This window comes from Miscanthus floridulus, chromosome 2 (assembly GCF_019320115.1).
Source record: "Miscanthus floridulus cultivar M001 chromosome 2, ASM1932011v1, whole genome shotgun sequence".
Classification (NCBI taxonomy): Eukaryota; Viridiplantae; Streptophyta; class Magnoliopsida; order Poales; family Poaceae; genus Miscanthus; species Miscanthus floridulus.
In genome coordinates, this window is record NC_089581.1 from 132495798 (window position 1) to 132505504 (window position 9707).

Here is a 9707-nt window from a genome sequence, read left to right on the forward strand (position 1 = left end):
GGCTGGTTGGGCCGTGTAGACTTTGCGGCATGCGACCTTCTGACGATGTTTGGAGTCGTAGGCCACTGAACCTCCAAAGATCATAACTCAACCGTCCGGCGTTGGAAAGCCGTCGTCCTTCTCCTCGGTGTTGTCCGTAGTAGGGGCAGGTTCCTTCCCCTGTTCCCCTTTGTTGGAGCCTCCAGACAAGAACCGCCGCATGAGGCTGTAGTCCTTGAGCAGATGCTTAACAGGAAAGGCGTGGTTCGGGCATGGCCCCTCGAGTAATTTTTTGAACTGGTTCGGAGTGCCCTCCGTGGGCTTCCAACCACCCTTGCGGTTAGCAGCGGCCACGAGCGAGTCCTCGTGCTATTGCTTCTTATTCTTCCTTTTGGCGAAACGATTGGAGGTGCCTTCGTCGACACCCTCGTCCCGCCTTGCCTTGCCCTCAAGGTGATTGAAGATCGCTCTGACCGCCTCTTCTCCTGAGGCATGGCTAGTGGCGATGTCCAAGAGTTCCTTGGTGGTTCATGGTGTGACAGAACCGCCCAATTTATACAAGATTAAGTATGGTTGTCCCCGCTAACATGTTGACACACCCATACTTTCACTCATATAAACCCGGTAGTCCGCTGAGTGTCTCGAAAGACCTCGGTAAATCAACATCACAACCAAGATTGCGTGATTAAGCAAATACACATCACATACACAGGGTTGTAGCGGAAATAATATTACAAATGGGTTCACAAATAAAAGTACTAGTTTGGGTTTCAAAACCAATTATTGAAAACAACATAGCTTTCAAATGATTACATTAATATAAGTTCCAAATATATTGCTAGCATAAGTGACATCATCCGACAAAAGCATATAGATGAGAAGTAAGTATAGAGTCACCGAGCCCACCGGCGGTTAGCCACCATCGTCAACAGGTTGAGAACATCACCTGCAACAAGGTGAGATAAACCCTGAGTACTCGAATATACTCAGCCAGACTTACCCGTCTTAAACCAAAATAAAGCGACACCAAGGATTATGCAAGGCTTTCTTTAGTGGGCTAGCTAACTCATTTGCGAAAAGCATAAGCTATCATGAAGAAACCATTTTAAGTACTTTGCATCATCTTTATTATGACCTATCCATCTAGGTAAGCACCTATACTATAGCAATCACTTGATTAACCAATAACATCCGGTTACCAATTTAGATTTAGCATATCCCATACCATCTAGATAACCATCATTGTTCCATAATAATTACTGCGATGCCGTAACTCGAGTCAAGTGCTCACTATCCAGGAGCGATGGCGATTCGAATTGATTCCTAATCAGCTGGTGATTTATTCCTTACACAAACCTCACTCACCCGCTAAAGTGAGGTATCGGTCACCGAGTCAACTATCTAGGAATCTCGAGTTTGCCAGGAACCACATGTACCCAGGAGCCGACCGACTGCTCTTTGGTCTTATCTTCGCGCCCCCGTGTCCTACCACACCTGCTCCAGCACAGTGCACTGCGGGCAATCTACTCGGCCCGAATAATCTCCCAGCTTCGCGGTCGAAAGGTACTTTATTCGGCCAGCTAAATGTAAGGCATGCGTTCAACATGACTCGAGGCCCAACAATGGTCGGTCCTTAATCGACACAGACGGAAACTAACAGCACCCCAGAACCCTGTCTGGTTGCCTCCAACTTTTTTCGTCCGGTCTCCAATTATCCATCACACATGGTTAATTCCAGGATATCATTCTTTCCATAGCTAAACTCTTCCAGTAACCACCTATAATGTAGGTGACCGGATATCACCGATCGCTACCGGTCTAAGCAAGGCTAAGCAGTTATTCAATCCCGACCTAACAGGGTAATAAGGTAATAAGGTAGGCAATGATAGTAATAAATGCATCAACGGTTTCAATCAACTCCTACAACTTAATGCAACAATATATTACTCATATATAGAAAGAATTGCTTTTTATAAAGTAGGAGACTTAGAATGCTCCGGGGCTTGCCTGGGATCCGTCACAAGTCAGTTAGCTTGCACCGTCCTGGTGATGTCTCAGGTCCTAGCATTCGCTTAGTCCTTCTATCTTCGGGATAGATCCATTAAACACTGTCTTCGGGTTTGGCTCCAACATCTCATCCTTCACGTGGTGCATCTAGCATACCTAGATGATATGCAATATGCAAGTGCATAAATATGAAGAATAGTACCATGAGACGCATCACAAAATAGCAAGCAAGACAAGCATAGTTTACACTAACACACTTAAGTACTTTGCGATGCTTAACTTAAACATCACACAATCAATCATGCTAAGATGGCAAAGAAGATGACAACACCAAGCATGACATAAGTTTCCCAAGATCTCAGGTGCTCTAACTTAGTCATCATTCAAGGCATAAGTCATACTTAACAATATACAAGCAATCACTATAATTGGGATCTGCCAATTTCTGGACATGCAAACAGCAGCTATAAGATTTAACTATAACTGGAGTTACACAAATCCAAATGACTTGCAAGAAGACATTTTTGAAAGCTTATGAAATTATCTACATTTCATCTATAACCATCACAGCATGATTCCCAAGTTAAGTAGGTTGAAATTATACCTTTACAGAAACTGGTTCATACAAAACAGAGAGCAACAAATCATGTATTCTAACTTTAAACAGTTGTAACTCAAACACTACTCAGCCAAATGATACCAAATTTTAATGGCAGTTAGATACATAAATTATCTACAACTTTTGTATAAACAAGTTTCATAACAAAGCACCTTATCATGAAGAACTTTGCTAAGTTCCCAGATCTGTCCATAAACCACATCGGCAAGAAAATAATTATTAACTTATGTTGCAAATTCATAATTGGGCAAAACCAACTTTACCAACATTTCACACATGACTAAAGAACACCAAAAAACCTAGTGTCCATAACCAAATAAATTCTTTTAATGCATTTCTTAATTTATTTTAGATAACAAGGTGACTTAATGAACATATACCAAAAGTATACAATAAATTCTACAAAAATTATAGTGGCTCACATATCCTCTCAATAGTCGACTGTACAAATTTTACTCCATTTGAATATGTATAGCAACCTCTATGAAAAGAACAAGTTGCTAAAGCAAGAAATCATGTGACAGCGAGATAAACCAATAACTCACTCATACTTCACCCAATACTCATGAAATTTTTACCACACATCAACTATCACATGAGTAGCATGCCACAAAAATTTCACTTCATTTGGAGCCTTAGATCTACATTTATGAAAAATAACAAATTCAACTAGCATTACAACCTTACTGCACAAATCTATTTTTACCGCAAAATATTTAAACTAAAACATGCCATATTATAAATCCACTGCATAGACAATTTCACAAGAATTCCAAAAAGTCCTCATTTACTATTTTACGAATTTTCTACGATTTACTATGAATTTCCAAAGTTCCTACAAAATAATTACAAACCAGTCCTTACGGCACTATTCACATGAGTCATAGGTCCTGCAGAAAGGCCCTCTCCTTTACTCGAATTCTTGCGCGAGGTCCCTGGTCGGAAAACAGAGCAGAGGATGGCCGGACTCGCGGCTCCGACTGGCTGAGGCGGCGCCGACGGCCGTGGAGTCACGGTGAAGCATCCCCATCGCTGGGAGCACTCAAGGGAGGGGACAGCTCCATCGAAAGCTGCCCCAAGGGGCTCACCCACATGCACGCATGGCGATGGCGGCTGCGGCCCGACGCTGGTGCGGCTTCGGCCTCTATGGGCTCGGAGAGTGCGCACAGGAGGAGGAACAAGGTGAGGCGGACATGGTGGTGCTTAGCTTGGCCTGCGACCGAATACATCAGCGAGAACAACAGCGTGGCCGCGAGCTCTGGAGCTCGGCAATGGTGGCCGCCAGAGGGCACGCGGAGAGAGGTGAGAAGAAGAGCTAGGAGTGGGGAGGTGAGTTGCCCTGGTGCTCCACTACTTGGAGTACGGCGCAGGGCACGCGGCAGAGAGCAGGGCACGCGGCAACAGCGAAGGCGCGCGGCGTCCATGCGTGGCGACCATGTCGGCAAGCGGTCGAACAGGTGGCGGGCACCGGTGTGGACAAGGTGGGGAGCTGATTTGGGCCACTTCTGGGCCGAATCAAACCTTGGGCCAAAAATGAAGTTTGATCACCTCGGCCTGCTCTACATTTTTCATTAAGGCACTCTAGTCATTTGAGCAACATAACAGTGGGTAATTAATCTCCAAAGTGGCATTGTCAATGCATTGACGGCGATTAACAAACTCCAAAATTGAGGGTCATAAAAAGGTCCAATGAGTGCCATCCTTTTGCATGCTCTTCTTCTCGATGTATGCTCCAACTTTTATTTTGGGGTCAAGTCAAGTTACTTAACAAAATTTGGAGAACGCGAGACGTCAATGCCGATGTCGATGAATTTCTAGACTTCGAATATTTCTAAGTGCTAAAATCAGCAGCAGGTTCCAACTTCGAGCCTTTGTTTGACTTATTTCCAAGTTGATCTAGCTCTTGGTCCAAAAACAAAGTTTGTTCTACATAATATGGACTACAACTTTCATTTAAGGTCCAACCTCAAAACTGGTATAGAACCTACTGTTCTACTTTGACCAAAGTAGGATCATGATGAAGCTTAAATTATCCTTTTTGATCCATTGGAGCATTTTCTTGGCATTTGCCCAACATGAACCTTTTATGACTTTTGTTGTAGAGTTCATCTAGAGTCATTTTGGCAAGGTTGCAAGGTTTGGTTGACATCTCATATTCTCATTCACTTAATAGTGTAATTCAAGCAATTAGTAAAATCATTCCAACAAGGATATAACTTATCATTTCATGTGACTTTTTTATTCCAAACTTTATGAAACTTTTCGAGTGCCCAATATAGATGGATATTGATGTGAGACACATGAAGATATCCCAACACACCACCCAAGCATATATCTTGAAAAGGGGTCTATAGGCGAGCAAAGGTGCAATATTCAAATTTAGGTTGGGGCTCGTTTCTATAGGTTGGACCTTGACATTTTCATCATCACTTAATATGCCATGTTCGAGCTCAAACCCATTACTTAACTGGTGGCAAACACCTAGGGTGTTACACACGGCCCCTTGCATCTCAGCTTATGAACCAACGACTCGCAGGTCGTCTCGGATAGGAAGGCTCCTATCACGTCGACGTCGGCGACGTTAGGGAGCGCATTGCACTATCGGGAGAAGCATTGGATGTACCCACGGAGGGTCTCACCGGCCTTCTAATGGTAGTTCTTGAGGTTCCATGGGTTCCTAGGGCGCTTGTATGTGCCCTAGAAGTTTCCTACAAAGATCTCCTTCAAATCCGCCTTACTCTGGATTGCGTTGGACGACAGGTGTTCCAACCACGCTCGTGACGAATCAGCCAAGAATAGTGGAAGGTTGCGGATAATGAAGTCGTCATTATCCGCACCACCGGCTTGACAGGCAAGTCGATAGTCTTTAAGCCAAAGTCCAGGGTTTGTCTCCCCAGAATACTTAGGGATATTGATAGGTGGTCGATACCTTGGTGGAAACACAACGTTGAGGATGTGTCGGCTGAAGGCCTGAGGCACTGGCAGGCTAGGGCTCGGGCTCTGGTCCTTGCCGCTGTCGTAGTGTCCGCCGTGACAAGGATGATAGCCGCGGTGGGCTCCTTCCCTTGGGTCACTGTAGGTGCGTCTACGGGCGTTGAGGGTGCTACGTGCATCATGGTTGTGGCCAAGACGTTGATGTATCAGGATCGCAGCGTGCTGCCTGCCGCCTTGTGGTACCTAGTGGACTGATGCGTCTCTGGTGGGATGCACCGACGGCGTGCGCTGGCTGATGTCGAGCTTGCGTTGCCGAGACAACGAGCTTTCCGCCTACTGTGCCACCGCACGCTCGAGCAGCATGCGAATTTCGCGGTAGGCCCGATGATCCTCGAGCGTTGTGGCCTCTAGAAGGCCATGGAGCAAGGCCGTTGCGGCAGCAATGTTCTGGATTTCCCAAGTGAAGTGAGGAAGGGTTTCAACGTCAGTGATGATCCTTCGATTCACATCACGGGCCATGGCGTGTGCGCGCCACCGTCTCCGCGGCGTTCGATCTCCCGATCGACCTCCGCGTATTCCCACACAAGCGTGAGTCCGGCTTCATCGATCTCCTGCTTTCGGGCTCTTAGGTGCTCCACCCCTACATGAGGTAGGGTCACCATCCCCCCTTCGGTTCCATCGTCGGGGTTGCCTGCCGGGGTAGCCTCCTCTGCGGAGATGCTCTCGACGTGTCCCTCAGGGGTACCTGCCATGAAACTTTCTCGGGAGGGGTGATGGCTCCCCCTGCTCGAGTCAGAGCCAGAGTTCGACCCTGGCTCCTCCATGAGGAGGCCATGGAGGGATTCCGTGACGCTTTCGATCATCCCCACGAACTCATTGTTTGCGGGGGATGGGATCGTGCGCAGTGCCACAAGGTGGCTAACGGTCGCTGTGGCATTGCAGAGACCGAATGGAAGCGCCGTTGAGGCGCTCCATGCGGAGTGTTCTAGAGAGAGGGTGAGGTGGCGTGGGTCCTCCCTGGACGGCTAGGGTCCAAGAGAGACATCGGGCTAGCGCTCAAGCCTCTCGTAGTTGAAGCCGATGGAGGGGAGAGACTAGATGGTGGCGTGGGCCAACATCAACTCTCCTCCCACCGTGACGATGAAGTTCAGGTCACCGAAACGCACGTGTGCGCCTGGGACCCAGCTGATTGCGTGGCTAGCCATCCGAGGCTTGATTTGGAACGTGCAAAGGCCCCTACCTGGCGCGCCAACTGTCGGTGTTTCGAACAAACACCAACTAGTAAATTTATAATTGTTGCGCGTTAGGCTCGGATGGTGTACTAAAGGACATAAGGTTTATACTGGTTCGGGCAGAATGTCCCTACGTCCAATTTGTTGCTGCTCGTGTTATTAGTACCGAAAAAGGTTCGTAGTAGGGGGTACAAACGATCGAGAGAGGGACAGGTCCCAAGTCTCTGATGGAAAGGTTGAAATGACGCCAAGAGCTCGGTTGCTGCTTGGCTGTGTGTTGTGTGTGGAATCGATCCATCCCTTTAGTGGGGCGTCCTGCCCTCCCTTTTATAGACCAAGGGGGGAGCAGGGGTTAGATATGGGAGAAAGAGGAAAAAAACAAAGGTAGAGAAGGTTCTTCGAGGGTGCCGGGTCTTCCTTTTCCCTTAAGCCTGCCTTGCTGACATGGCAGACGACGCCAGGGATAGCATGTTTCGTTGATCCTAATAGGGCCAGGCTCTAGCTTCGTCTTAGGGAGTGGTCATGTCCCATCCTCCCCCGGCGGACAATGCGGTGTGTCAGGGCGTCGAGCCATGACTCTGCGGGGAGTAGACGGGGAAATGACTATACGCTGTTACTGTAGATGATGTGAGTTTTTCCTTGGATTGTAGCGGTTGTCGTATGCCTGTGTTAGTATCCAGGCCCGAGGGCGACGCCTACAACATTGTAGGATAAAAGTCGGCGCCTACAACACTGTTCGGGCTCTGTTAGGTCAGAAAGGGCTTAAAGCGCCCGTCCCATCGTATCCTGACGGTACCTTCCTACAGGTGTGCAAGGCATGGTCCTCGGTACTGCGGTTGACTCGAATGTCCTGTCGTACCCTATGCTCGTCATCATGAAGGAGCAGGGTGCAGTCGTCGGGCGAGGCGGAGCCTGCCCTCGGATGTCCGGCGAGGCGGAGCCTGCGTTCAGACGTCGGGAGGCGGAGCCATCCCTTAGACATTGGGCGAGGCGGAGTCTGCCCTCAGCCGTCGGGCGAGGCGGAGCCCATCCTCGGACGTCGGGCGGGGCGGAGCCAGCCCTCAGCCGTCGGGCGAGACGGAGCCAGCCCTCAGCCGTCGGGCGAGGCGGAGTCTAGCCCTCGGGGGTCGGGCGAGGCGGAACCAAGCTTCTGTCGTTTGGGCAAGAAGCGTAGTAGCGTTCTTGTCTGACCGGAAGCGTCAACGTTTGATGGTTATTAGTTCCACCTCATTGGGTACCCCGGTATTAGGTCCCCGACACTCTCTATATGCCCGCTCCCCAGCACATGCTAAGTACTACTTTTGAATATAAACAGAGCAACATAACTTAACTTAAAATTGATGACGTGAACTACAATATATATATATACATATATATGGACGTCGTTTTGGGTGAAAGGAAGAGCAGCAAGCATTCAAATGACTCTCCACATGATGATTTAGAGAGTAAATTTTAGAAAGACTTTCGGAGATGCTTAGGCTATCATGTTTCATCAGATTTTTTATACAAATCATGTTAATGTTTGATTTGTTCATAAAATCTTATATACAAATCATGTTGATGTTTGATTTCTCTGGTCATTGCATCATGTCAGTGAAGTAACTTTTTTTTTGCTGCTTCTACATGTTGACCGTTTTAGCATTCTCTTCTTTAAACGTAGGCTGTTTTAGAACTTCAAAAACTTGTATCTGCATCTCTCCCAATACATAATAAAGGAAGGTTATTAAGGACGTTTGATCTACTTTATTAATCATTGTGCTTAAGTGTACCTAAGGCTTATTTATCTTCTAATAAACTCAGTATACAACACAAAGTTAGTACTTCTGAAATAGAAAGCAATGGTTTCATGTTTTAACAATTGCTGATAATTCTAGTCTTGCATGTTTTTTTTTTAATTTGCAGGTGGTGAATCAAGCTGCTGAACTTGTAATGGGAGTGTGGGACCCTTCTCAGCACGTAACGCTAATTAAAAGAAGACTTTAGAAGACATTCTCTGTAACTTTAAAGAGGCGGCCGTCTATAGTTTATAGACGACGGACTCTACTAATCATTTACAGAGGCGTGTGTCTAAAGTGGCTTGCTCTGGGTAGACTTCTATAAATAGCTATTTTTAGAGGCCGCACCTTAAAAATATTAGATTTAGAAATCAATTAACACATTTGGCAATCTTAGGTCATGTTCGTTTCATCCCCAATCCATATGGATTGAAAAGAACTATCTGCAAGTTCAAATCCCTCTCGGTCCCCTCCAATCCATTTGGATTGGGGACAAATGAACAGGCCATTAAGGGGGCCACCTCTATAAAAAGTTGTTTAAAATATAATTTATAACTAAAGTTGGATGAAAACAAATTTTATACTAAAATTATAGAGCTCAAGGATCTACAGTTATGTAGATGATATGTTTTTTATTTGAACTGTTTAGTGTTTCAAAAATTCATTTCAAGTTTCTAGATTTTGAAATTTAAAATTTAGAACCGTGAAACAACATTGGATGCTGGCATGATCTATACCGAAATTGTACTTCACAACGTGAACTGCAATTCGTAGTTGACAAGTTTATGGTTCGAAGCTATTCGATCCCAAATACGGCTTTGGAGTTCTCAGATTTTGGAAATTTGAATTTTAGAATTTTCAAAAATTGAATTTTAGAGCTTTCAAATAACCTCGGAAGTTGTTATGGCTAGTACCAAAGTTTCGATCGATGCTATGCACGACTTTGTAGTTGACAAGTTTGTTTATCGAAGTCATTTAGAGTCTTAAGTGCTCAAATGCAATTTAAGTTCTTCGGTTTTTGAGATTTAATTTTTAAACAATCTCTAACGAAGACATGCCCTATATTCGAAGCTATTTTTACTTTGATCCAAAACCAAAGGGAAACAAATATTTCTTGTGCAGAATTAAAGCCCGAGGTTTGAAAAGTCTTGATTTGCGGCA